General features: G+C 47.0%; 1 protein-coding gene across 8 annotated transcripts in view; it reads left to right on the top strand.

The window, feature by feature from the left end:
• Positions 1-313: 313 nt before the first annotated feature.
• Positions 314-27,729, top strand: part of SIPA1L1 (signal induced proliferation associated 1 like 1) — a 313,038-nt gene continuing 285,622 nt past the window's right edge. For 4 of the 8 annotated variants that reach the window (XM_058655253.1, XM_058655255.1, XM_058655258.1 and 1 more), the window contains exons 1-2: positions 314-394; positions 957-1,026. The gene's annotated coding sequence lies outside the window, so the exon portion shown is untranslated. Of the gene's footprint in view, positions 395-893; positions 1,027-1,259; positions 1,413-27,729 lie in introns of those variants that run through there. The other 4 variants (XM_058655256.1, XM_058655254.1, XM_058655252.1 and 1 more) reach the window with 3 other exon arrangements.

Here is a 27,729-nt window from a genome sequence, read left to right as displayed (position 1 = left end):
CTAAAAAATCTTCCACAGAGGAAGTCGGGCAGGGGGAGGGCGTAGGTTGAACACGGCACCCACGATCCCTGCCTCCGTTCCCCGCAGGAGACAGGAATCCAGGGCTTCGCCGTCGCCCAGGCAACCAGGAGTTCCGCGCTTCCCCTCCACCTCCGCCGACTTGTTCCACTTCCCCCGCCGCCGCCGAGCGCCGAGCGCCGGGCCCTCTCGCGAGATCTGTGCGCCGCGCTGAGCGGCCCCGCGGTGATCTCACTCGAGACTTGAAGGGGGCGGTGGGGGGAAGGCAGGGAGGCGGGGAAGGAATGGGGCGGGGAGGAGAAGGGCGAGCGCCGCGCCGCCACCGCCGGCAACTTTGTGAGCGAGTTCAGTGCGTGCGTGAGCGTGAGAGCGGAAAGTCAGTGCGGCGCCGAATGCCCGGGAGTGCTGGCGGTGGTGGTGGTGGTGGTGGTGGTGGTGGGGTCCCCGGGAAGGGCCAGGTCAGGGCCCCAAAGGCCGCCCCTCTCTCAGCCACCCCATCTGCCTCCCGCCTCTGAGGCGACCTCCCCATTTCCTCCACCCCACCCCGCTGGCAGTTACCTGTCCCCTCCCCCACGCGGCGCGCACCTCCCGGGTGCCCCCCACCCCGCAGTTCCGGACCCCGGCCACCCTGCAAACTCGCTTCCCGCGCCGGGTGCCGGCGGGCGGCATGGGGGTCCCCGAGCTTCGGGGGCCCGGGCGCCTAGACAATAGTTGATGCCCGGGGACTTTGGGGTGGGGGACACGTCAGCCCTCGGAGCCTCCTGGAGCGCGCCCCTTTCGTCAGCCCGCATCCCGGGGGTCCCCCCTCGGAGGCAGGCTCGGGGAGTTGGGCTGATTCCGCCCCCGCCGGCCTCGGGCCCCCCTCCGCTCCGTTCTCCGCAGAGGCGGCGGCGAGGGAGCGCGCACCGACCGTCTGCGCGGTTTCTCTTTCTCCCCAGGGAGAGCGCGCGACGGACGCGCCCAGGACGCGCGGCAGCCCCCCTCACCCCACGAGGCCGCGGAGGAGCGGTAAGTGACCCCGGCACTCGGGGCCCGGGCCAGGGAGTGGGGTACCGGACTGCCGATCGGCTCCTTTGGTGACCGGGGCGAGCTCCAGGGCCCGGAGCTTGTGGGCACAGGGGAGGCCCGGGTAAAGTTTGATTTCCGATTTGGCGGCGGTGTCCTGATAACAGCGCAGCCCGAGCGGGGGCGAGTCCTGGCTCTTCCGCGCCCGGCGCGCGCGCACACGCACGCACCCACCCACCTCGGGATCCGAATCTGCACAACTACCGGTGCAGGCGCCTGTGCGAGAGGCCGGCGGAGACCCGCGGCCCCTACGGACCCCGTCGGGTGGCTGCGCCCGCTCTGCGGCTCGCGTCTCCCACCGAGCCACCCTTCTTCTTTGGATCACCTGGGTGAGCACTTTGCAGGTTGTGCTGAAAGGGGCGGCGGGGGTGAGGAGGCCAGGTGGTTTCATTGTGGGAAAGGGAGAGGTTCGGCCGGGTGCCCGCGGGTGGTTCATTTCGCTCTCGCTGAGTGAAATCCGGGGGATGCTGTAACCTGCTCTCTTTGGAGCCAGAAAACCGCGAGGGGGCTGGGGAGGCGTGAGGGTGCTGCAAAAAAGAACTTTTCCTCCTTCGCTCCATCTGTTTCCAACTTCTCTTCTGACCTTAAAGGGAATTTGCGAGGCTGTTAAATCGCTTCGCGGCGTCTCTTAGGTGGACCCTTCCCCGCGTTGGGCCGGTTGAAATTTCATCAGGGTTCATCTTGTGCACAACAGAGGCACGGAAAACAGTTGCTTTGCGAGGAAGAAGATGTTTAATTGGCTTGCGGGCTTGCCTTTTCGGAGGGAAACCAGCCTTTGTGGCTTGATGGCTTCTAGACCGCATTTGTTTGAACAGATTTTTCCTTTGCGTGACGATTGGTTTCTGGAGGCAGCGTTCGCTGACATCCATACTACCTGCTAGACGATCCTGTTTTCCCATCTGGGGCCAGCGAGGCAATGCGGATTTCAGAGTGATGGTGTCGACTTTCAGCAGGTTCCAGGTCTATCTGGATGGACTGGGGCTGGCGTTTCCTCTATAAAGCAAAGCCTTTCATGTTGAAACTCTGAGTCAGGTTCTTAAAGCCAATTGTTTTTAGCCTGGTACTCTGTGGGAGTGAAGTGTCAACTTTCTCTTGTGTTCTCAGACGGGAATAGTCTTCCAAGACACTGCAATTTTTTTTTTTTTTTGAAAAGTATGAGGTTAAGTCTTACAGGATGGCTCCCTGCAGCCAGTTTGGTAACAGTATTAATTTTTCTGTATAAACCTGATCTAACGATTTTTTTTCCATTTTTTTTTTTTTTGCAAGCTGCAATTAAGCTACCTTTTACCAAGTTAAAAAAAAAAGCTGATTGGGAAATATGGTAATAGTAGGAGTCGTAGTTAAACGCTTCAAGGAAAGCGGTTTATGTTCGCTGTGTCCAACTACTAGCTGACATCCCAGTTATTACCTAGAATATTGAAACATTTTTCCCATGAAATATTTATACTAATACATTAGCAATTAACTGTGCCTTTAAAATGACTTGGGTGATGGTTTGCACATCATTGTACAGGGGTAGAATAAGACATTGGGGGAGGGGAATGAATGTCTCTGACAACTTATTTTCTTATCTTATTCAAGTCTCCCCGTAAAGTTCTCTGAAAACTGACTGTCATTAGGTTTCTGCAGTCGACTGAGAGAACGAGTTTGGCAAGTGGCTCAAGTTTGTCAGCAGGTGCTGCTGTTGCCAGTGTCTCTCCAGTTCCTGGTGTGGCTCTTGTAGTTTGAAATCAGCATTCTGGGTCTGTGAACTTTTTAGATGGGAATTGTCAGGTGGCTAACAGGAGTGATCGCATTCTAGGATGATCTGAGCTCTCAGGAAGAATTTCAGAGCCCGTCATTGAAATGACACAGACTCGCTGAGTTCTTTTGACCCTATCCATTTATTAGTGTTGAGTACTTGAATCACTTGTGTAGTTTTGATATAGCCTCCCTCCCCTGCCCCACTTGATTTTTTTTTTTTTAAGATTTACTTATCTTTTTTGGATTTACAGAGAAGGAGAGCTAGAAAGGTCTTCCATCCGCTGATTTGATCCGTAAGCGGCTGCAAAGGCCAGAGCTGAGCCAGTGTGAAGCCAGGAGCTTCTGGGATTCCCATGCAGGTGCAGAGTCCCAAGGCTTTGCGCCATCCTCCACCACTCCGCTTGATTTAAAAAAAAAAAAAAAGCAAAAAACAAAAAACAACTCTTAACAAGCATCTTCTAGTAACTTTATTGAAGTCAGTGATTGGAGGTTTGTATGAGATTGGCAGTTTAATAGTCTTTGGGGAATCTTGGTTGGCTGTGGTGTGTATAGCTTTATACTTTTCTATCTCAAGTTGTGGTTTTAATTTTTAAAACGTAATAGTAAATTTATTTGAAAGGTACAGTTACAGAAAGAGAGAGAGATTTTCTGTCTGTGGGCTCACTCAGATAACTGCAGCATCTGGGGCTGGGCCAGCCTAAGCCAGGAACCAGGCGCTGGTTCTGGGTTTGCATGTAGGTGCAGGGGCCATTCTCTGCTGCTTTCCCAGGCACATCACTAGCAGGGAGCGGGTCACAGGTGGAGCAGGTAGTGTTGCAGAGTGCGGGAGAGATCACACTGGACCCAAGTGTAGGGCGTTAGGAGGAGTCTTTATTTCTCAGACCTGGTGACAACAGCTTCAGCTCCAGTTACACTCTTGGAGCCACTGCGCCAATCTGCCAGTCAGGGGTTTTTAAGCTCTCACCCTTCAATCAGATTGAGAGCCATGCAGTACAAAGTTTCAGGCAGGAAGGGATTTACAGAGTTTTCTTGTAGTTAACTGACCTAACCTAGCACCACAGCAGGCAGAGGGGCCAGGTGCGGGGAGCCTCGGGGTAATTTCCGGGCTGTCAGTTGCTGTGAATGGTGCGGAAGGCAGAAGGGGCAGGGTGCACTTTCAAGCTTCTTCAGTTAACCTGAATGGTGTGGAAACTTTGTTTCCCTGTTGTGGCTGTCATTTGACCTGACAAGAGGGTGCGATCCATCAGTGGCTTCGCCTCATCACAGTAGGATTCAGACCAGCAACCAAGGAGGATGCTGGCATTGCAGGTGGCGGCTTTAATCACTGTGCTACAACACTGGCCCAAAGCTTTAATTTTTAAATCAGAACTTTACCAAGTATGTTTGAGCCTGCAACAGGAGTTTAAGAGCTGAAAGGGCGCTACAGAACTCTCCTTGTGTCCAAGTTACCGGAAAGTTGGTAGTGACAAATGTAGTACCTCTTCCCAGTCCTCGGACTTGGAGCGTCATTTCAGTTGGTTGATAGCAGGGCACTGATGAATGGAGATCCTTTCAGGTGATGTCTCAGATTGTACTCTTGGTTCTTTGTCTTCCTCCAAGTCCCGTGTGGTCAGAGTCGCCCCTGCAGTGAAGGGCTGGAGCTGTGAGAGCAGGTGCAACTCTGTTCCCTGTGTGTCATATCCCATAGGTTCATGTCTCCAAGGAAACAGAGAAGTTTGCCCTCCCACACCAACATTGCTGTATTCTTGAACTTCTGAGCTTTGTGTTGCATTACACATGACTGCATCTTTCTTTGGGAGGTGCCCTATTGAGTTTTGTGGTCCAGTCATGAGCAAGAATGCTCTTGGCCCCCCTGAAACTTGAGGTATCCGGCAAGGCTGTTTTGTAGTAAGCTTTCCTGGTCTGGCATTTTACCCTGATGCTGTTGTAAAAGTTATAGAGAGCAGGCAGATATTTTAAAATTTTAACCTATTAAAATTTGAAGTAGTTTAGTACTGGTCCTTAATAGTTGGGGTTTCGGGCACCTGTTCTGCTTCTTTGCGGCTGTGGAGAGGTTCAAAAACAATTAAATCTTTCTGTCAGTGTCTTTTTCTGCTGAGGTGGCCTCAAATTTGCTTATCTAAGTCTTGGCTGCCACAGTGAATGAGAACATGCAGATGAGAGTATTTCGTAAATCGGAAAGTCTTTTTTTTTTTTTTTTTTTTTTTTACAGTTGCATTCTCTATTTGATGAACAAATTCATGGGTTGGTGCTAGGTGAGCTAGATACGATTTTCAGCGTTCTTACTGGGCCCGTGCTTCCCCCTTTACAGACAAGGAAACTGAAGCCCAGAAAGTTAAAATGACTCATTGAAAGTTATGGAACTAGTTAGTGGTCAGACAGTGATGGGAGGCAGGTTTCCAGACTGAACTGTATATCCCTTTTATTTCCTGTTTTCTTTCTTAGTCGTTATCTTAAACTTTCTATGCTGTTTCCCCACCCCTTCCCAGCACATTCAGTGTTTATTAAATGACTAAAATGAGAAACGGTAAACTTAAATGTATAGTAATGTTGAAAAGTCATGAGATAACATTAATCCAGTGTTCACCAAGCTTTGAAGTTACTTAGATTACAGACCTCTGGAAGGAGAAATTAGGAGTTACTTGTTTCTACGTGGTAGAGTCTGTGGCCCTCCCCACCTCTGCCCTTCCTCAGCACTCCTCTGCCTTTTTTAAAACTCAGAGCTTACCACACTTTATGTGTTGTTAAAAAGGTAAAGTCAGTTTATTCTACATTACCTTTTTCTTCTTAAATTTGTTTCCAGGTACAAAAGAAAGTGGTAGTGCTTCCTTGGTTTTGGAGCAGTGGCAGTTGACAGACTTTGCCCATCAGCCGGGTGGATAGTCAGGTGGACATAGATCAGAGAAGTCTCCAGGTGTTTCCTGTCGACTTAGGTAGCACAGCTCCACCTTCCACTGGAGCAGGCTGAGCCGAAGAGAAGAAATAGCACCTGCCAGTGGGGTGGCAGCCCTGTGGGGTGAGGGGCCGTCCCTCTTCCAGGGAGCGCCAAGCTTTTCCCTGTTCTTGAACTCTGTCACATGTGTGTTCTGCTCCTCCACTGAGGCTCTGTGAAATAGCCATGTTCCTCCCTGATTGACAGCTGGCCGCATTTCTGCCTCCTTTTTTTAGGATGGGAAATAAAATGGCCTCACTAAACTTTTACTTTTCGTTTTATTTATTTATTTACTTATTTATTTATGCCTAACTCCATAAAACCAAAACCAAATACAGAACCCACACACTTAATAATGGTACTCTGTTTTTCAAAAATTATGTAAGTTAATTATGCTTCCCCGACAGCTCCTCCTGTGGATGGGGCCTTTGATGAGCGTTGGAGTGAGTCATGGACGCCTGGGCGAGAATCCCTGGGCGCCGGCCGCGTAGACACAGCTGCCTGGAGTGAGGGGCGATTGGGAGGCTCAGGAACTCCATTCGGGCGGATCTGGGGAGGGGTGAGGGAGCTTCACTGGCCCACAGGTTTTTTCTCTTGCTTGGGCCTGGAGTGAGCAAGATAAGAAAAGTTGAGTATTTTCTTGAAGGTCTAGAGAGCATTGACAGCAGAATGGCTGCGAGGGGTGCTGGGGCCTTGGCTGGGCTGAAGTGGGTAAGCACCCGCGCGTGGGGCTGGGGGTGCCCAGAGTCAGACCCTCTGCCCTAAGCAGGGCCTAGGTGAGAAGGTTTTCTGCCTGTAGATTTGTAATTTGTTACTTACTGTGTCTCACTACATTCTCCCTCTAATTAGGATTGTAGTATGGCTCACTTTAAATTGTGGGAAGGGAGTAATTACACACTGTTACATTTCCCCTTTTCAGGAGGGCAGGAGAGAGTTGGGAGGGAGGGAGATGGTTGTAGCAGGGAGGAACGCCCTGGCACCTGGAGCAGACAGGACATCCAGTGCCACCTGCCTTCTGTTCCTTTTCTTTGTTTTGCCACTGCCCCCCACCCCTCACTGGTCTAGGTTAAGCGAATTTGCCAGACCCACAAGTTCAGTTATTATTTCTCTTCTGTCTTCCTGCTCTATTAATGGTCTCTATTTCCTTTTAGCTGAGCTGCAAATGGGTGAAATCACTGATGGTTGTTGCCGTTCAGGGTCTTGCTTACTTTCATAATGAGTACTGAGCTGCTATTGAGAGACCTTCTGAAAATACTATTTTTCCCTTATCTTGCTCACTGCAGGCCCAAGCAGAAGGAGACAATGCCTGTGGACTGGTGAAGCTGTTGAGAGACTGCCAGGGGTTCTGGGTCTGGGGTCCTGGGGTCAGGGGTTGACTAAGGTCAGTGTCCTTTTCCTCTGGCCCCTGCAAGCCTTCTCTGTAATTCTGCTTTCTTCTTGTTCTCAATTGCTTCTCTAGATAAGAATTGGAGTTTGATCACTTGTGAGCTTCCTGCATTTCTTTCCTAGTCTCTGGTTCCCAGAATTGATTGTTTCTGAGGTTCTTTTTGGGTTTCTTGATGTGCTTCGTGAATCGGCTGATGACTGAAGTGCAGTGTCTGCAGTTTGAAGGAGGGAGAAGGTGCCTGAGAAACTAAATTAACAGGGTGTTCTGAACTGTCTCCTCGATTTGACTTCCATTGTGGCTTGCTTTACCTGGGTGTACCTAGAGGAAAAAAGGGAAGTCAGTCCCTTGGGCTTGTTGTTGTGAGAAGGGTTGGATTCTGACTCAGCTAAACCACACTGCTTCTCTTCGGAAGACTCTCTGAAAACACTTGTGTTCTTGCCTCTGAAGTGAAAGTTATTGTGAAGGTAAGTGAATGCCTCCCAGGCCTCCCCCACCCCCCTCCGAATTCTTGTGGCTGCTCCACCAGAGCTCTTAGAGGAGTCTGTGCTCGGCAGGAGTTGATCTTAGTGCTTGCTAATTGATGTGTGGAGAGAGTGCAGTATGTGTGTGAGTGTGAGAGAGGTGGGGGGGTTGACGCCTAGCTGAGAACGGGCTGCTGAGGAACCTGGCAGGACCAGGAATGTGTTTTCGGCCTTTCTCCCGTGTACACGAACACCTGTGATTCTTCAAAGAGGCTCACTGTGATTTAATTTGTTTTAATTAGGATCTTAGTGCTGATCCTTTGTAATAAGAGACAGGGTATGATAATTGAATGAAAAATCATGTTTCAGTGGGTAAATGGTAGGTTACGAGAGCTGTGGGGTTCCAAGAAAAGGTTTGTGGAAAGTTCCAGAACCTCAGTCTTAACAGTCACATTGAGTAGGATTCTTCTGAGGGCCATTCTTAAGGTTGTGTGACAGTGGTTTGCAATGGTTTTGGTCCGGTGCGGTTTTGGGGAGTATTTGAGACTTGAGTGCGCTCTGGGGCGCTTCTCTGGAAGTGCCTGCTGGACGTGGAGGAAGATAGGTGGTTTAAAGAGATTTGCTAGATGGTTCTGTGTTTATCCTCTGCTGTGTTTTCAATATAGTGGCTTTTCTGTAATTTTTAGATCTGTGCTAACAGTAAAGCGGCAAATTAGTGGTCCTTGAGCAGAAAGCAGCTGATGGTGGGAGAGAGTGGAAACTGGAGTTTGATTGGGTGAGGAGTGCCTCCCACTCCTGCAGGTCCTGCTGATTGAAAGAACACTGGACAAGATGGCCAACAGCTGCAAGGGCTGACCGCTTCGAGTCCTACTGTGGCTGTAGAGTGTGTCAACTTAGATTGATAGTTAAGTTTTGCCCCTTTCCTTGTTGTGGTAAGAACATACTGTTTACCGACCAAACCATTTTTAAGCATATAGTTCAGTATTAAGTATATTCACACTGTTTTGAAATAGATCTGCAGGATTTTTCTACTTGCAATTCTGAAACTAACATTGTGAACTCACTTGGTATACCTGTTTGTGACTTAGTTATTTCACTGAACTCAGTTGCTTCAAGCATCATCCATAGCGTAGCTAGTGCTGGAGTATTCTTGCTTGTTAATGCTGAACAGTATTTCAATTGTTTGTCCATTCATGTGTGGATGAATGTTAGGTTTGCTTGCACCCCTTGGCTGTTGTGTATTGTTGCTGTGAACAAGACCAGCTTTCGTTTCATGTGAGTATATACACAGTACTTTTTTGGAGTAGTCTCCATTACTGTTTTCCACAGTGGTTGTGTGAATTCGGAGTATTTCACTGGGATTGCAACCTCTTTCTCCATAGTCGCACCAACATTTGTTTTCTGTTTATTGATAGAGGCCATCCTAAATTGTGTGAGGGTATCTCATTGTGGTTTTGATGTGGATCTGTCTGATGAATGACATGGAGCACCTTTTCTTGTGCTCTTTGACTACTTGTTATTGTATTAGCAGAAATGTGCATGTAAGTCTTTGGCCCATGTTTTGATTGTCTTTTTATTATTTGGAAGGTAGAGTGGCAGAGGAAAAAGAAGAAACAGGGTTGGGGGATAACTTCCATTTGTTGTTTTATTCCCAGGTGGTCCATCCGGGTACCTGGGCCAGCATCTGTTGTCTCTTAGGTATATCAGCAAGTGGAAGTGAAACTGGATCCCAGGCACCCCGTTATATCATGCAGTGGTCACAGGTAGCATCTGATGGCCATGGTACCAGCGTGCATCCCTTTGGCCAGTTGTGTTTGGGAATGCTTAATGTATTGCAGGTATTAGGCACTTACTGTATCTATGATTTACATGTATTTTCTCCTTGTTCATAAATTGGCCTATTGCGTTTGTCTGTTGATACAGATTTTCTTTTTAATGTTTAAAGCCAAGTAGTTTTTCTTGTCTTTTTCCCTTGTTGCCTGTGTTTTGGTGTCATGTCTAAAAAGTCATTGTCATGCACGGTGATGTCATGAAGCTTTTTCTTTATGTTCTAAGTATTGTATACTTGTGTTTAAGTTTTTATTCCAGTTTTCGTTTGGTATCCATCCGTGTATGGGCATTTTTCTAATGCGGTTTGTTGAGACAGTTTTTTCCCTAGTGAGGCATTTTTGAAGGATTTTTGGATCCTCATTGAAGATCACTCGACCACACATTCTGGACTGTATTCTTTTCCATTGGCTTGTTTGCTATTAAGTTCAGTACCGTGTTGTTTTGCTTACTGAACTTTTTCTAAAGTTAGGAACTGTATACTGACATTTGCTTTTAAAATATGCTGTTCTAGATGTTGATTAATACGAAGTACAAACCAGAGGGTTTTTTTTTTTTTTTGAGGATCAAATGTCCTTGAAGAATGAGTTAAGGAGTAGATGTTTAGCTTAATGGTTAAGATGCTAGTTATTAAGGGGCCAGTGCTGTGGCCTGTTAGGTTAAGCTGCCGCCTGCAGTGCTGGTGCCCACATGGATGCTGATTCAAGTCCCAAATCTTCCGCTTCTGATCCAGCTTCTTGCTGGTGCACCTGGGAAAGCAGCGGAAGATGGTCCTTAGTGCTTGGCTCTCTGGGAGGCTTGGGGGAGAGTCTGGGCTTCTGATTTTACACTGGCACAGCCGCGGCCATCAAGGCCATTTGGGGAGTGATCTGTCCTGCTCCCCCCACCCCGCCTCCTCCTCCTGTAAGTTCTCCTTTAAAATCAATCCTAATGTAGTTTTAGAAAAGATCCCAGTTAAGATTGTTCTATACTGGAAGGCTTGGGTTTGTTACTTGACTGCAGCTCCTGATTCCAGTTTTTTGCTAATTCACACCCTGGGAGGCAGGAGATGATGCCTCAAGGTAGCTGATGCCCACCACCCACGTGGAGACCTGGGCTGAGTTCCTGGCTCTGGCTCCTGGAATGTTGTGGACATTTGAGGAGTGAACAGTGGAGGAGAGAGATCTGTCTCACTCTCACTTAAATGGCAGAATCCATGCAAAGCTGGCAACTGGCAGGCAGTGTGGTGTCTGGTCCTCCCTGATTGTGAGGTGCTGTCCTGGAAGATTGGACTTACAGCTTAGTGGGGATTAATTAGCCAGTGATAGGGGGAAAATCTTAATCAGTGTTATGGTTGAAGCAGTTCTTGTTAGATCTGTCACTTGCTACAGTATTGCCTTCTCTGTTGCAGTCTAGCTGTTTCTGATTGCCTGTATCTGTTCCTTGAATAGGAGTGGGCCACATGTGTAGGTGGACTACTTAGCCGTAGCAGCAGTTTATTTTCTGGATACAGAAAGAACAGAAAATTAGTCTGTTCAATATGAATCAAAGGGAGACACTGGAGCAAATTAAGCTGCCTTTTTAGTAAGTAATTTGGATTATTCAAGGTGTATTTTCTCATTTACTTATTGAAAGTACAGGAAATATTTTGTTTGGTATGTGCTCAAATGAGCATCTGGTGGAATAGTTTTTTTTTTTTTTTTTTATGAAGAAAAATGTAGGATGCTTGCATGTAGAAGGCCTGTCAGCTTTGCTTAGTGGTGACTCAATGAATTTGTTTCCACCTGGGTCGTTAATTACTAATTCCACCTTCATTAAATACCATTGTATTTCAGGGATCAGTGGCCACCCTAGGATATGCAGTTCCTGTTGTCATGGAGCTGATTAAGTTTTTTTTGTTTGTTTATTTTCATCTACTTGGAAGAGATAGGAGGCTAGATAGATAAATAAATTTATCAGATCTGTGTTTCATTTGCTGGTTCACTTCCTCAGTGCCTGCAACAGCCAGGGCTGGGCCGGGCCAGGCCAAAGCCAGGAGCCCACGACTCTGTGCTGTTTTCCCACTGGCTAATTCTGTATTTTGCAATTGGTTTAAGGCAGGAATGATAGGGAGAGGGAAAATGGAGAGTGCAGGAGATCTTCCATCTGCTGGCTTATTCCCTGGATGGCTGCAGTTGTCAGGTCTGGGTCAGGCCTAAGCCAGGAGCCGGGAACTCCATTCATGTCTCTTAGATGGGTTGCAAAGACTGGAACACTTGGAAGCTAGGCTGGAAGCAAAGCAGCCGGATCTCTAGCTGGCACTCTGATAAGCGGCTTAATGTACTGTTGCTACGGTGCTGGTCTCCCTGTGTTTTGCTCTTAACTCTCAGACCTTGGAAGAGTTCATTCATTCGTTTGTTACGTCATTGTTCTTGTCTGTATGCTAAATAATTTCTTCTTTGTAAATGGGAGAAGGTTCTAGCTTGAATTGTTTCCTTTTATTTATTTATTTTTTTTAAATGAATTTTCCTTTTTTTTTTTTAAGATTTATTTTCATTACAAAGCCAGAGATACAGAAAGGAGGAGAGACAGAGAAGAAGATCTTCCATCAGACGATTCACTCCCCAAGTGAACCGCAACGGGCTGATACGCGCCGATCCAAAGCCGGGAACCTGGAACCTCTTCCGGGTCTCCCATGCGGGTGCAGTGTCCCAATGCATTGGGCCGTCCTCGACTGCTTTCCCAGGCCACAAGCAGGGAGCTGGATGGGAAGTGGAGCCACCTGGATCAGAACCGGCGCTCATATGGGATCCCGGGGCGTTCAAGGCGAGGACTTTAGCCGCTAGGCCACGCCGCTGGGCCCGAATTGTTTCCTTTTAGAGCTGATGTTAAAATGCTGGTGAGATTTAGACCTCTCTGTAGATAATAGAAGTGGTTTTCATAGAAATGTTTTTCAAAGAACAGAAGGAATTTAGAGCTTTTGTTTTTTTTAACTTAAAATGTTTTAAAAGATTTTTGTTATAGTGGGTTTTTAAAAAAAGATTTTTCATTGGAAAGGCAGATTCACAGAGAGGAGAGACAGAAACATCTTCTACTCCCTGATTAACTGGCTGATCCAAAGAATCAGGAGCCAGGAGCTTCTTCCAGGTCTCCCACGCTGGTGCAGGGTTCCAAGGCCGTCCTCGACTGCTTTCCCAGGCCACAAGCAGGGAGCTGTGGGAAGTGGAGCAGTGAGAACACAAACTGATGCGTTATGGGATGCCAGGGTTTGATGGTGGAGGATGAGCCAATGGAGATGTGGTGGCTCCAAAAGTGGATACATGGTTTCATTCTGATGTGAAAACAGTTGTAGGATAGCCAAGAAGACCTCTGCTTCTGATGCTGGTGTCCCATTTGGGCGCCACTTAGTGTCCCAGCTGTTCCATTTCCATTCCAGCTGCAGCTAATGGCTTGGGAAAAGCAACAGAAGACAGGGTGCCTCAAGTGTTTAAGTTCCTACTACTCAACTGGGAGAGTCAGAGGAAGCACGTGACTCCTGGCCTGGCTGAACCCTGGACATTGTGGCCATGTGGGGAGTGAGCCAGTAGGTGAAAAATTCTTTCTCTGTAACTCTGCTTTCAAATAAATAATTCTTTTGTAAAAACCTGTGACACTAATCCCCGAGAATCTTTCTTTGAAATTTTTATAGTAGGCAATTCTGCATCTAATCTTGTAGGTGTTCCTGCTAACACCCAGTAAGCTGTCTTTCTGTTCCCATGGTCGGTGGGATGCCAGTGTAGATGTAGCAACACTTTGCATCCCTTGTTTTAGGTGCTGGGTTCTGAGGCTTTCGGAGTCCAGGTCATCTGTGCAGGTTGCGATCTTGAGATTTGTTTCCCATCATGTAAGAGTCCCATGGAAGCTCGAAGTCCTGTGCTGTGACAGTAAGCTGGCGTTTTCTCAGACTGCCAGATCCATGTAGCAGTGAGAGCACCTGGTGTGAGGTTTCAAGACTTTATAGTGGTGATGTTTCCATATTTAAATTTGTTGTTAGAAATTCAACATATTATGCATTAGACAATTTAGTTATAAAGAGTAAACTGAGGATTTCCTCCCATATTTTCTGTTGCAAACCTAGTCTTCTTTGTTCGCAAAGAACACTGGCCTGCTGTGTGTTTCTTGTGTAACTTTGGCTGTTTTGCTCTAGTTTACTGCTCAGCTGTGTTCATTGAATGCCTCCTGGATGACAGGTACCACAGTGGACAGGTCTGAGATGGGAAGTCACCGAGGGTTATGTAGAAAAGGTTTGTGTCTCATGTCCTTTTTTTGCCAGGTAGAGTTAGGGATGGATGGAGAGGAGAGCAAGCGAGCGGGCGAGCTTGATTCCACTGAATCGCTCAGCGGCAGCCAGGCCAGCCCAAAGCCAGGAGCTTTTTCTAGTCTCCCACATGACAAGTACCCAAGCAGTGGGGCCATCTTCTGCTGTTTTTCCCAGGTCAGACATGGAGTAGCCGGGCCTCTAACCAGTGCCCATATGGGATATGCAGGGACTGAGGTAATGGCATTACTAGTCACACCACTGTCATTTGACATACTTTTGAAGGACAAGCTTTTGTGTAGTGAGTAGAATGAGAGGGGCACCAAACTTCAGCGGAGATCTTGGAGATCTCTATCAGTAATCTGGGTGAGATATGATAGCAGCAGGGAGATAGTAAGTGATGGCATTCCGGATGTGTCGTTGGTGGAAAGAGCAAGAGTCAATGATGTGGGCGACTTGGAGTGCCGTGGCACTAAGGTTTCAGGTCTGAGCCCGTGGACTAAGGGAGGTGCCATGTGTTGAAATGGAGGTGACTGGAGGAGCAGGTTTGGGTGGGGAAAGTGAAGAAGTGATTTGTACAGGTTGGCTTTGACACACAGGTGGAAGTCAAGGAGGCAGTCAGTCCAGGTTACAGAGAGAGAGGGAGAGGTGGTCCTCCATCCACTGGCTCACTCCCAAATGGTCGCAACAGCCAGAGCTGCCTGATCCAAAGCTGGGAGCGAGGAGCTTCTTCCAGGTTTTCCCCGCATGGATGCAGGGCCATCCTCCATTGGTTTTCCAGGCCAATAGCAGGGAGCTGGATCGGAAGTGGAGCAGCTGGGACACGAAGCAGCACCCATATGGGACTAACCTGCTATGCCACCGCACCAGCCCCCACATTTTATTTTTGAAAGCACTTTAGCTTTGGTAGTAAGAATACAGATTGCAGATTCAGAAGCAGACACTCCCTGTCTGCTGACATAGAAACTGAAGCCTGAGCTTGGATCAGAGGGACCAGCAAAGTCACCAGTTGCCCTTGTGCTTGGTGAGCTGGGAGTGAACTTTGAAGCTTTTGCAAACAGAATAGAGTCACCCTGGTCCTAATGCACAGAGGAGTTCAGGGTCTGTGTTTACCCAAGTGGCTCCCCTCCCCTTGCCTCAGACTTGACCTGCTTCCTCCTTAGGAATTATCGTCAAAAAATTTTTGTAATACTCTGCTCAGTGACCAAGCCTTGCCATATCCCACCCCATTCCCTTTAAATGGATTCTCCTTTTTGACCTTTCCTCTTAGTTTTATAGGCATCATCTTAGAGCAGGTTCTTGACCTCTGTGTCCCAATGGCTGTGCCTGTCTCCTTTTGGAGTAGCTTGACTCCTGCAGCCCCAGTGTGCAGGCTGAACTGTCTGAGTCTTCTCTCTAAATGTCCCACCCCATAGACCTCCCAGTATTGTTATGATCTTGCTGTTGGGTCACTCTTTTCCTGTTTGTTTGTTTGTTTTGTCCTCTTCAGGACAGCCTTGGCTGTCGCTCCTCTTCCCAGCTATTCTGGTGTTCGTTGAACGTTTGCTCATTTCCTGTTTTATTTAGTTCTGTTCAGATAAGTATCTGTGGTCTCCTGAGCTCCCTCCCTGCCATGTGCCTCTCCCAGCTCCTTGCTGCTCAACAAGCCTCTTAGCAGCACGTTGTGCCCTTGATGGAGTACCAGCCCCTGAACTCTAGTCTGCCTCTCTGTGTCTTCAAGACCCACTTTCCCTGCTTGACTTCTTTCTGGTTCACTGATTCTGCTCCTTTCTGGAATGCTGTTGTACCGAGTTGTATCCATAAAGAATCTAGCATGTAATTCGTACTTAGTTCCTCAGGGGTGTTTGCCTTGAAGACTTGGCAGGACCATCAGCTGTTTCTCTGTCATAGGGAAGAGGAGATTGCCTCTGCCTCAGTTTTGTCCTCCCCGCCCGCCACCAACTCCCACCCAACATCCTGTAGCACAGGAGCCGCAGAAGACGTCATCGCTTGAATGAACAGCAGAACTTTTTTTTCTTTTTTACTAGAGCTGCCCGCAGGTGTGCCAGGCTGACTGGCTGCTGGGTGAGGCTGGCCCTTGTCCACGTAGAGCCATTGGAAAGGGCTTTCAGAGAGTTTGAGGGGACTGCTGAGTGGTTCTCAGTCTTCGCAGAGTGGCAGAATTATCTGGGAAAGTTCAGATTGCATAGCCTGGGAAGCCAGGCCTAGACCCTGGAGTCAGAGGGCACTCCTTGTCCTGAGATCCCGGGAGTGTCTCCCTCCTTTACCAGGTTTTGATTCAGTGGCTGTGTTGTGCAGCACCGTGAAGGTCTCCGTTTTGCCTCGCTGGGACGTAGTTGAGGGTGTGTGTACGGGCGGGGGAGGGCATGCAGAGGACCAGGTGAAGCTGTGTGCTTTTTCCTGAGATAAACAGTGATTGAGGATGGAGATCATTCCTCAGTCTTCACATTTTTTGTCTTACATTTTGTCTATGCCGATGAGAACCCGCTTGTACTCACTGGTTCCTTGGTGTACAGCCTGTTATTTTGCTCTTTATCCACACATTTTCAAACTGCTTAACTTCTGCATTGAAAAAATACCACTCCTGTCTTATTGCCTCCTAGTAACACATTAACATTGGCTACCACTCACTGAGTACCAGATGTTCTAGGCACTTTGAGTTACATTATTGCTAATATTTGTAACAAGTCTGCAAGGTGGACATGAGGACTGAGTTTCTGGCGCAGGTTTTGTCTTACATTAATGTGCACTGTGATAGCTAGTGAGTCGAGCAGTTATCTGGTACAGTCATCTGTTGGGGCTAGAGGAGCCCTGGTCAGGCTTTGTGTGCATAGAGAATACTGTATTGTTGGGAATGCCAGAAAGTCTGTCTACTTATAATAGGGTAGTTAAAGATCACCAGCCTGTTAAACTGGTAATTTGTTTTAAACATTATGCTGTGCTAATGATACAAGCTCTCCACCCATTTTTCCAGCAAGAGGCTGGTCTTACTGGCATAATTGTTTGAAGTATGGTATGTAGTTTACTATCTATTCATGTCATGCCACAGGGAAGAGTCCTGCAGTCTTTTGGCATCTTCAGTTATGAACTAGATTTCCAAGAGCTTCTATGTGACCCATTTATTTTATTTTTTCTCCCCTGCACCATTCATAGGACTTTGGTCCTTTAGGGTGATCTCCAGTGTACCCAGTTAATGCCTCTTGTTGAACCTCACTAACATACTCATTCTATTTTAGGCTCTTTAGTTATTCAGACTCATTTTATCCTCTTGAAATGCCTATGAAATGAGTATTATGTATACCTGTTTAGAAGATGGGTAAGTTGAAGCTTAGAGAGGTTAAGTTACTTGGCTGGCTTTCATATTCCCATCTGATCGCATTTTTCCAGGACACTCAGGCCTGGACCATCTCACCTTCTCTTGTCTCTTCCTGCGGCTGGCGCCACTAAGGGGACTTAGGTGGTAGCTGAATGTACGTTCAGTGTTGTCGCTGTCCTCTTTGACCACCTGGCATTAGATGAGGCCATTAGATTCCCTGTGAACTCAGACCTGCTGAAGAAGTTTGAGGCCTAGGGTTGCAAATGTTTCTAGTATGAACAACTGGATGACCTATGAATATTTGTAGTTGTGGTGAGACTTGATAACCGCAGTCCTTTTCTCTGGTAAGAACACCTCACTTCCCAACCTGTGCAACACAGGAAACTTAACCACGTTTATTTTCTGCAGTGAAATGCTATCTCATTTTGCATCATGGATTCTTACATGAAGTTGTCATCTTCCTGTTGATTTCTCCCTGTTTCCCTGAGATTACCAGGCTGCCATCAAGTTGTCATCTGCTTTGTTTTGAAATAAAAGTCTTTTTAGAGCCCAGGAAGGGCATATTAACAATCTATACTTCTTTAAAAAGGGTTAATGCAACTGAAGTTCATTGAACATCCAAAAAATTAGGTGTAAATATAATCTTAGATATGTTCAGTCGGTCCAGCAGAACTGGAATCACTAGTAAGTTAACTTAGACCGTGATGACCAAAGAGGATATTTTTAATACCTTTACTTCCATTTGAGTTGTGGGCTTTGCATGTTTACTGAATCCACTGTAACCTTTTGAAGCTTCGTGTTCAGGTCATTTTCTCAAACCAAATATTTGAAACTTCTCTTTCATGTTAAATAAATCCTCGAGATTTTCTGCTTTGGTTTATTAGATAAGGCCTTTTGGCAGCTGGAGAGATTTTAATCCTTTATTTGCTTTCGTGTTTAGGATTCCTTAATCTTCGGAACAAAGATTAATTTTAGGGAATATTGTTAAACGTTGGTGGCTGATGTGTCTTCAGAAATGGCAGAGAGCCCCAGAGCTTTTTGAATTTGGCGTGAGCCGCTCATGGCGCTGTGCCTGGCATGTCACCAGCAGTGAGTCACCTCGTGTGTGAGATGCAGGCTTTCTGCATCAGCAGCAGTGCTCCAGAGCAGCATTCCTCCAAGCCTGTGAAGGACATGCCGCAGTCCTGGCTTTCCAGCAGCCAGGAAACCCGTGTTCACGTGTCGCGGGAGCAGTCTTCATTCGCTCTGCATGGGCTCAGGGAGCTGCAGAGAGAGATGTGAGCTATTGAGGAGGCTCTGCTGAGACTGTGCCATTCCGTCTCCAGGGTGGTGCTGGCTATGGGGGACCTCGGGAGGAGTGGAGGACAGTGTCCAGCAGAAGCAGGAAGGGCCTTCAGTCTGGTCTGCTTGCCTTTGTGATTATGAGGCCAAGCCACGAGGCTTTGGGGATGGCGTGGAAAACACAGGCAAGGAGGAAGAAATGGAAAGGCCTACTTGCTTGTACTAGCAAGGGATAATCACCATTAGCATTTTGTTCTTTCCTGTCTTGTAAAAATAGCTTCTAAAAATAAGCAGAATGCAAAGCTCTGGGAAAAGGGGCATTAAGGTGAACTTTGATGGGGTGAAGGAGAAAAAACCCTGGGACAATTGCTTCCTTCCTGCCTTTGGAGTGTAAGGTGGAAAGCAGCTGCCTTGGGGAAAGGGTGTGTGGGAGTGCTTAGGAAGACTGGGGAGCATAACCAAGGCCAGCCTTGGCTCCAGGTTTCTGTGAGAACAGTGCCTGAGCTGCCAGTGTGTTGTGTCTTAAAATTTTAGAAGATGGTTTTTGGTGTTCCAAATGCTCTTCTCAAATATTAACTTCATTTTAATCTATGCTGGTTGAGTAAGAGGTGTGAGGTAATACACAAATGGCCATAATAGGAAAAGACAGAAAATGTGTTGCTTTTGTTTGTTTAAGATTTATTTGAACTTTGAGTGAGTTTTTATAGAGAGAGAGTCAGAAAGAGATCTTCCATCTGGTGGTTTGCTCCTCAGATGGCCACAGACAATTAAAGCTGGGCCAGGCTGATGCCAGGAGCTTCTTCCAGCTCTCCCAGGTGGGTGCAAGGGCCCAAGGTCCAGCCACTACTGTTTTCCCAGGCACATTAGCAGGGCTGGATCAAAGGTGGAGTAGCTGGGACAGAAATTGGCACCAGTATGGGATGCTAGCATCGCAGGTGGCAGCTTTACCCAGTGTGCCGTAATGCCACCCCAATGTATGTTACTTTACAAAGATCTTATGTATGCTAACCCTTTGCAAAGTGTGTTTGACTTAGTTTTTCAGGACAAACATCTAAAGATAATTTTTCTCATAGTTTAGATTTGGAAAAAAATTGTTTTTGAGGATTTATTTTTATTTTTATTGGAAAATCAGATATACAGAGAGGAGGAGAGACAGAGAGGAAGATCTTCCATCTGTTGATTCACTCCCCAAGCGGCCACAACGGCTGGAGTTGAGCCAGTCTGAAGCCAGGAGCCAGGGGCCTCTTCTTAGTCTCCCTCGCGAGTACAGTACAGGGTTCCGAGACTTTGGGCTGTCCTCGACTGCTTTCCTAGGCCACAAGCGGGAGCTAGACGGGAAATGGGGCCTCTGGAATTAGAACAAGTGCCCATATGGGATCCCAGCGTGTTCAAGGCGAGGACTTCAGCAGCTGTGCTGCGTGGAAGAAGTTGCTCATGTGGGAGTCCCAATATTTTCACATTAAGTGGCCAGAATTTGAGTTCCACACCGGCATTCTAGTTTCAGACAGTTCCTCTAGCTCAGCCTTTAAAAAAAAAAAAACAACGGAAACGATGATGTGTAACCAGGTGATCGTAAAGGTAAAATGAGACACTGTGTCACATCCTTTGCACAGTTCATTTATTTTTAAGTGATGAATGATCTTACTGTAATGTCAGGTAGCATGCAGCAGGCACAGGACCCTACGTAGAGGTCCCATCCTCCTGCCCTCTCAGCTTTTTAGTTTACTGATTATCTTTCGCTTGGATATGTTAAGGGTCCTAATGGAAAGAAACATTAAAGTCGGGTTATAATAGTAGGTTCTTAGGACTGTTTAATATGTTGGATCTACATTGTATATGAACATTTCATTAGTGGTTTTCTTGAAAAAGTAATCCTGAACATTTCTGGCCGCCCCTCCCCTCCATGGGAAAAGGATAGTGGAAAGAAAGCTGAGGGCTTGGGTTGGGGAAGGGGACAAAGGAAAACCCAGTCTGTGTGTGTTTCTGGTTCAGTTTGGCACCTGTTAGCCACAGCAAGGTCTGTACGGTGGCCAAGTGTGGCTGGGACTTAGAATTGTTAGCTTTGGTCAGAAGGGCAGGAGGCGTATGGCGAGGGAAATAGGTGGTTCTTGTGACATGATCTCTCTCAGTCCCTGAATCAGCGGTTGTTGAGGCTCTCCTGTGCTCACAGCACTGTGCCAGTCCTCCGAATTCAAAGGAAGCGTCCATGTCTTGAGGTTAAGCCAAGCGGACAGATAAGTAGCAGAATGTTACAGCTAATTTTTTTTCTTAAACTGTTTTGTGTTTAAAAAAAATTCAGTTTTTTTATTTATTTGACAGGCAAAAAAGAGAAGATCCATTGTTGATTTACTCTCTGAAATGGCCCCCAACAGTCAGGGCTAGGCTGGGTGAAAGCCAATCGTAGGCTCCCGTTTGGGTGGCAGGGTCTGAGCGCATCACTCTTGTTAACAGGAAGCTGGGGTCAGAATTGGAGCTGGTCCCCATGCGCAGCCACTGCGATGCGGCATGTGGGCTTACCCTCATGTGAATGCCTTAGTGGGGAAGCTTTGCCACACGTGTTACAGTCATCATTTGGTGTTTGCTTTCCTCAGTAGACTTTGATGACCTGGACTGTGTCTTCTTCATGTTCCAGAAACTAATTTTAAGCACATCCTTGAGTAAATATTTATGAATTCAGATCTGACACAATGGCATCTAGATAATCTATAAACGGTATATTTTAAGCTGTCTGTAAATCTGTGGAAGTCTTAGCTGTATTAATGGCGATATGAAAGTCTTTGACATCACGGCAATTCTGTTTTAGGAAGGTGGAAGATGAAAAATTGTTTTGTAGTGAGAAGGGTTGACTATTTTGCTGGGGCTTTCTGTCGTTGTGAGAACTGTATGGAGAAACTTCATGGTGTGGAGGTTTAGAAAGGGTCTTCAGAAACCCAGAGCTGCCTGGTGCACCTGCAAGGCCGCGGAACCACAGAGAGGGCAAGGCGTGTTGGGGTGGATGGGACAGGGGTGGAGTGAGCTCCAAGACATTGACGTTGTGATTTGAAAGATTGGAAGTGGCCCTGAGAAGCAAAGGTGGAGGTGCCCACTAAAGAAGTTAGCATGAGTGTTCAGAACCATTGTAGAAGTAGGTAGGTTAAAGAAAAAAAAAGCCTTGTTGTATAATTCACATACTGTACAGGTTAGCATGTTTGAAGGTACAGTTCTGTGACTTTGAGTGTGTTTTTAACTCTCTGCCCTGATTCTTCATCCATGCAACCCTTCCCTTCCCTCCCGTCCCCTCACCGTCCCCTCTCCCACCTGCCTGCTTGCTTGCTTTCTCTCTCTCTCTCTTTCTCTCTTTCTCTCTCTCTTTCTCTTTCTTTCTGTCTTTCTCTCTTTCTTTCTCTCTTTCTTTCTTTCCTTCTTTCCTTCCTTCCACTGGAAAGTTAGATTTACTGAGAGGAGAGACAGAGAAAGGTCTTCCATCCACTGGTTCACTCCTCAGGTAGCCGCAATGGCCGGAGGTGAGCCGATCTGGAGCAGGAGCTTCTTCTGGGTCTCTCACGCAGGTGCAGGGTCCAGGGAGCTGCATGGCAAGTAGAGCAGTCAGGATAGGAGCCGGCATCCGTATGGAATCCCAGCACATGCAAGGCAAGGACTTTAGCCATTAGGCTATTGCGCTGGGTCCCACTGCCTACTTTCTTGTCTATACATTTGCCTATTTTTGGTGTTTCCTGCCAGTAGAGTAATTTACTGTGTGATCTTTTGTGACTGGCTTCTTTTCCTTGGCCTGAAGCTGTGAAGGTGCTTAGAGATCGTAGCATGTGTCAGTACTTGAAAATTTTTATTGTCAAAGCATTTGATTATATGGACGTATAACATTTTGTTTATAAGTTGATGTACTTTTGGGTTTTCTGCTTTTTGCCATGTTTAAGTTCCTCATAACAGTACATGAAAATTCCAGTTCCTTGGTGTTTCTTCTAGTACTTCTTAGTTTGGCTGTTCTAACAGGCGTGAATGAAGAAGAACTTTTTATGTGTTTCATGCCTGCTTGTGGTACTTGGAGATGTATCTGTTCAGAGCCTTTGGCTTCTTTAAATATTAGGTTGCCTTTTTAGTATTGCATTGTGAGAATGCCATATATGTATATTCTAGCTGGAAGTCCTTTAATCAGGTGCAGAGTTGGCAAGTTTTCTTCCATTTGTCTGGGTTGTTTCTGACTTCATTACAAGATCAGATTTTCAGTGTTGTAAAGAAGAGAAAGTTGCACGTGATGAGCAACTCCTAAAATGGTTGAAATGACCCGAGTTGAAACCAGGAGCCAGAAGCCTCCTCCCTATCTCCCATGTGGATGCAGAGACCCAAGGACTTGAGGCAGTCTCCACTGCTTTCCCAGGTTATAAGCATGAAGCTACATTAGATGTGAAGCACCCTGGACTCAAACCAGTGCCCATATAAAATGCCAGCACCACAGTTAGATTAGCCTGATACACCACCATGCTGGCTCCCAAATTTAAAAGCTTTCTTAACTCAAGAGGCAGACAGTAAGGAAGAGAGAGATTTACACAGGGAGAAAGCAAGCCGTTATCTGTTGGTTAACTTCCAAATATCCACAATGGCTGGAAGTCAGGAACTCAGTCCCCAGGTCTTCTCTGAGTGACAGGGACCCAGTAGTACTGAGCTTGGGTTGAGAAGTGAACATGTGTGACATGGACACCCCAACTATATCTTAACTGCTAGATCAAACATTTGTCCATAAAGTGATCTGTTTATTGCATTTCCACGAACATTTTCAGGTGCCCTCATATTTATGTTTGTGAGAGTGTGGGTGAATTCAGTTTCAAAGTATAAGACAAAATGTGAAATAACAAGGCTGGACCCCACTATTCATGTTTATTAAAAGGGAGTTCAGATTAATTCACTTCTTTCTTCCATATTTGTAGTAAGCAAAGCTGTTTTTAGACTGAAGAGTAGTATGAAAAAACACGAGAAAAAATAGTAGTTTTTTTGCCCAATTAAAATGAGTAAAAATTGCCAAGCTAAAGTGAGTTGCTCCTGGGACACCAAAAACACTGCAGCTGGTTTTGGGGAGAACCAGTTCAGAAGTGAGACATGAGAAGGTGAGAGAATGCATTCAGTGTTGTGTGCATCTCTAGAAGAGTTCTAGTTAATTTTAAACAGGTGATTTGATAGCATTGAGAGGAAAAGGTAGTAGTTAGAGCTAGGATGGTTTTAGTAATTCAGAAAGCATTGTTTCTTTTTAAGAGATAATTTATTGAAAGGCAGAGACAGGAATATTCTGTCTTCTGGTTCACTCCCCAAATGACCACAATGGCTTGGAGTGGGCCTGGCTAAAATCAGGAGTTGGGAGCTTATTCCAGATCTCTCATGTGGATAAGGGTGCAAACACTTGGGCAATTATCTCTCGTTTTCCTAGGTGCATTAGCAGTGAGTGGGATCAGAAGTGGAGTAGCTGGGACTTGAACTGGTGCCCATATGGGATGCTGGCATCATAGGGGGTAGTATTGTTGCTATGGTGCAACGTTGGCTCCTAGTCACTGTGTTTCTAATTTCTGTAGGTCCTGGGTATTCTTGGTAGAGGGTTACAAAGTTGAATGAATACCAAGGCAGCCTATATAACAAGTGTCCTGTGGAACTTTTTCATGAATTTTTTAAAGAAAGATTTATGTATTGTTACTTGAAAGGCACATTTACAGAGGGGAGAGAGATCTGGAGACAGATCCAGGGAGCAAAACGGTCAGATTTGTATTGAAAAGATGTGCTGCAACATGGAAAATAGCAAGGACTGGTTGAGCTGGAGAAGCAGGGAACTCAGCCCTCAGTGTGACGGTAGGATCCCAGGAGGTCCGCATGAAGGTGCTGGTTGGTGTGTAATAGAAATTGCAGGTATCAGTGTTTGGGCTGAGTTTCCTGCACTGGGCCCAACAGACCAGGCTGAAAATCCAAGTGGAGTTTGCTGTGCTGTTCCATGTCACCAAGCCAAAACTAAGCCACTGTTGTGATCTTCCTGAGCGCCCAGTGACAGCCACATTTCCTGAACAGACCACATTGAACCCGGTGATTCGATATCAGCCAACCCATTGTTTTTGTTGTTCTTTTTCCACCTTGCAAGGAGAGTAATTTTGAAGTGATCAATTTGTTTTACAGCATTTCTTCTTTCCTCAGCCTTTTCAGTTCAGCCTGTAACTGGGTTCTGGAATAGAAAATAAAGGCATTTAAGACTGCTAAATTAAATTGTTGTAATTTTGTCTTTTGACAGTGGGTTCCCAGAGGCCAAGAAAGGGAACAGATTGCATAGGGATTTAGTACGAACTAAAATAAGTGATTTTGTTTTAATGTTTTTTTTTTATCCCTGCCCCCCTGCTTTTTTTAAAGTAGATTCTGGAAAGGTGAAAGAGTTTATTAATTCAGGGTATGCTTTCTGTGTTTTGATTTCAGTGAAGTGGTTGAACAAAATGCTGTCCCTTATAAATGAGAGGGGTATAAACTGGGTTATAAGGTGTATTTGTAGCTGCTTGAACAAATATGCTTCACAAAGCGATGGCCTTAGAGGGCAGGAGGCATTCTTTCTTGTGCCAGTGTGCACTGTGTGTTTGACTTCTGTGAGTTACAGCTTTAATCTGTGACCAAAATGGTTTTTATTGTGGACAGAGTTCCATGTGAAGTAAAATTAGAATGATACAGTGCTGGTGATGTAGCATCGGACACACACATTTCAGAGAGGTGAAAATGATGCCTGGAGGGAGTTTGGGGGCAGAAATCATACACGTCATGTTTAAAGCACAGTGTAGTGTGTACAGTACCTGAACAGATACGCAGCGTGTCTGCCTGCAGGGGTCCAGTTTCATGGGGGAGAGTGATTAAGAAAAAAAATTCCCAAATGAATCTGGGGGGGGGGGGATAGAAATGAAAAAAAAATAGCAGGGTGAAAAATAAAAAATAGTACTTTCAAAGAAATCGGCTGTTGGCGTAGTGTGAAGTATTATCATAGCAAGTGAAGTATTATAGCAAGAGGTGGAACTACTTCAAACAGTTTGGATCTGGAGCACCATTGTGGGATGGGAATGTGTCTTGATTTGTAGATTTATGTAAAGTGGGGAAAAAAACCCAGAATTAAGTTACTTTTTTTTTTTGAAGAATTTTATTTTTGATGATGTTTACATAGCTGATTAGGGCAGGAAGGGTTGAGGATTAGGGGAAAGTAGGTGAGACCAGTTTTTTCAAATTTTCTTTTTCTTCGCCCTGTACCTGGGGGAAGGTAGGAGATAGGGGAGAATCCCCATGTGCATCTGGGTATGTCGCCCACTGTCCTAAGCCACTGAGGAGGCCCAGCTCTGACACATGCACTCCACGGTCAGACCATGGAACCTGCAATTGCTGCATGGTTGGAGTTCTGAGTCCAGTAGTTCAGTTGGAGGAATCCCTGAAGAAACCTCATCTGAGCTGATCCCAGACTGACTTTTGTGTGTACTTGCCAGTACAGGGTCTGGCTCAGTCTGTCACCCACATCAGCCTTGCACTCACTGGTAGTTGCAATTACTTGGTCAGTTTTGTCTCCAGCCCTATCTCTTAAATAAACCAATGAATGCTCGACTCAGCCCAACCCTGCCCACCACATGTTCGGCCCTCACATACACCAAGGGGAGCAGAGTTGGAGCAGCACCTGGTAATCCTCAGTAGGCCCACTCTGGGTCCTGGTTCCTGTGCTTGCCAGTATGTGCAGCTGACTGGTCTGTCACACATCCCGTTCAGCTCTCACATACATCAGTGGATGTTAAAGCGCAGCAGCCTAGCTCAACCAACTAACTCCACTATTCAGCCCACACTCATGCTGGCGAGTGCCTCTGCATATCTAGCCAGGCCTGCCTCTAGCCCTGGTTGTCATGCTCACCAGTGGGAATTACAGCCATTATTACATCAGAGAGGTGTCCATAGTTTCTGTACTAGATCCACTCCCCGTCCTGGATCTTGTACTTTCCAGGTGGTTCCACAGTCTAGCTTGACAGGATTTATCCCTGGTTCCAGCACTTGCCAGCTGATGATGTGGTAAAGCCCAACCTGTCTACATTTACTCTGGCTCATGTCTGTCCTAGCTTGGTTCTTCCCCTAACCCAGCTCATACGCAGACCAACAGATGTTGTGGCCCTGCCTGGCCTGGTCTGCCCCTGATGCCAGTTCTCATGCTTACCAGTGGGAACATTGGTCCAGCAGGGAAGCTGCTCCCCGCCCCCTGTCCTGATTGGGTCTCATATATGCTGGTGGCTGCTGTGGCCTAGTGTAGCCTGGCTTGCCTCACCTCAGCACTTGCCAGTGGGTGTTGCAGCCTTGCCCAGCCCAGCCCAACCCAGCCAGCCCCCAGTCCCAGCCCTAACGTGAACTGCCTGGTGTTGCAGCCTGACCTGGCCTGTCTTGCACCCCGTCTTGGTTCTTAGATCTGCCAGTGGGTATTGGGAACTGGCCCAACCTGGCCTACCCATACTTGACCCCACATATCCAGCGGGTACCATAACCTGACCTGCTTCTAGCTTTGGTTCTGTGTTCACTTTCAGGGACTGTGTCCTGACAGAGGAGTTCCCCAAGCTCCTCTATCAGGTCATGTCACAGTGGCAGATCTCATGCACACCAGTGGGTCTTTGGTCCAGACTGATTTAGTCTACTCCTGTCCTGGCAGGAACAGTCACCTTGCTGAACTGGCCCACACCCATTCTGGTTCTTACTATTGGATGCTATAGCCCAGCCACACCTGGTCCATTCCTAGAACACAGCTTTGCATGGTTCAGTGAGTGCTGAGACCTAGCCCAGCCCGTCCTATTCCCAGCCTGGATCACATGAGCACCAGTGGGTGCTGGAGTCTTGCTCAGTCTGGCACACCCCGGACCCAGACCACACCCATCCCGAGGGACATGTCCAGCCCAGATCACTGCCCCCATTTCAGTTCTTGAGCTCACCAGTGGAACCACAACCTAGTGGGGAATCCTGTTAGCTTCCCAACCTGATCTGTTTTCTGCCACAGATCTTGCATGTGCCAGTGGTTGCTCTGACCCAGTTCAGCATAGCCTATTACCCTTTCTTGGCCTTTGCCATTGGATGCTGCAGCCTGTCCTGTCCTGGCCCACCCCCAGTCCAAACTTTCACTGGCATGTGCTGCAGCCTAATCCTGTCCAGTCTGCTTCCATCTTTGGTTTGTGCAAACTGGTAGGTATGATAGCCTAGCCTGGCATGATCTGCATTCCAGCCTGGTTCCTGCACATGCCAGTGGGCTGAGGTTGGCATGACTGTACCTGGTCCACCCCTCTCCAGAACCACCCCACACACCTGCCAGTGTGGAGTTACCTTGCCTGGCCTAACACCCAGGCCTGAATCACATGCTCACCAGTGGGAGCTATAGCCCCCCAGGGAAGTTCCCCAACCAGGCCCACTCCCAGACCCAGGTTTCACATGTCC

This window comes from Ochotona princeps, chromosome 26 (assembly GCF_030435755.1).
Source record: "Ochotona princeps isolate mOchPri1 chromosome 26, mOchPri1.hap1, whole genome shotgun sequence".
NCBI lineage: Eukaryota > Metazoa > Chordata > Mammalia > Lagomorpha > Ochotonidae > Ochotona > Ochotona princeps.
The sequence above is the reverse complement of the archived record's forward strand: the minus strand, read 5'-3'. Positions and strand labels throughout refer to the sequence as shown.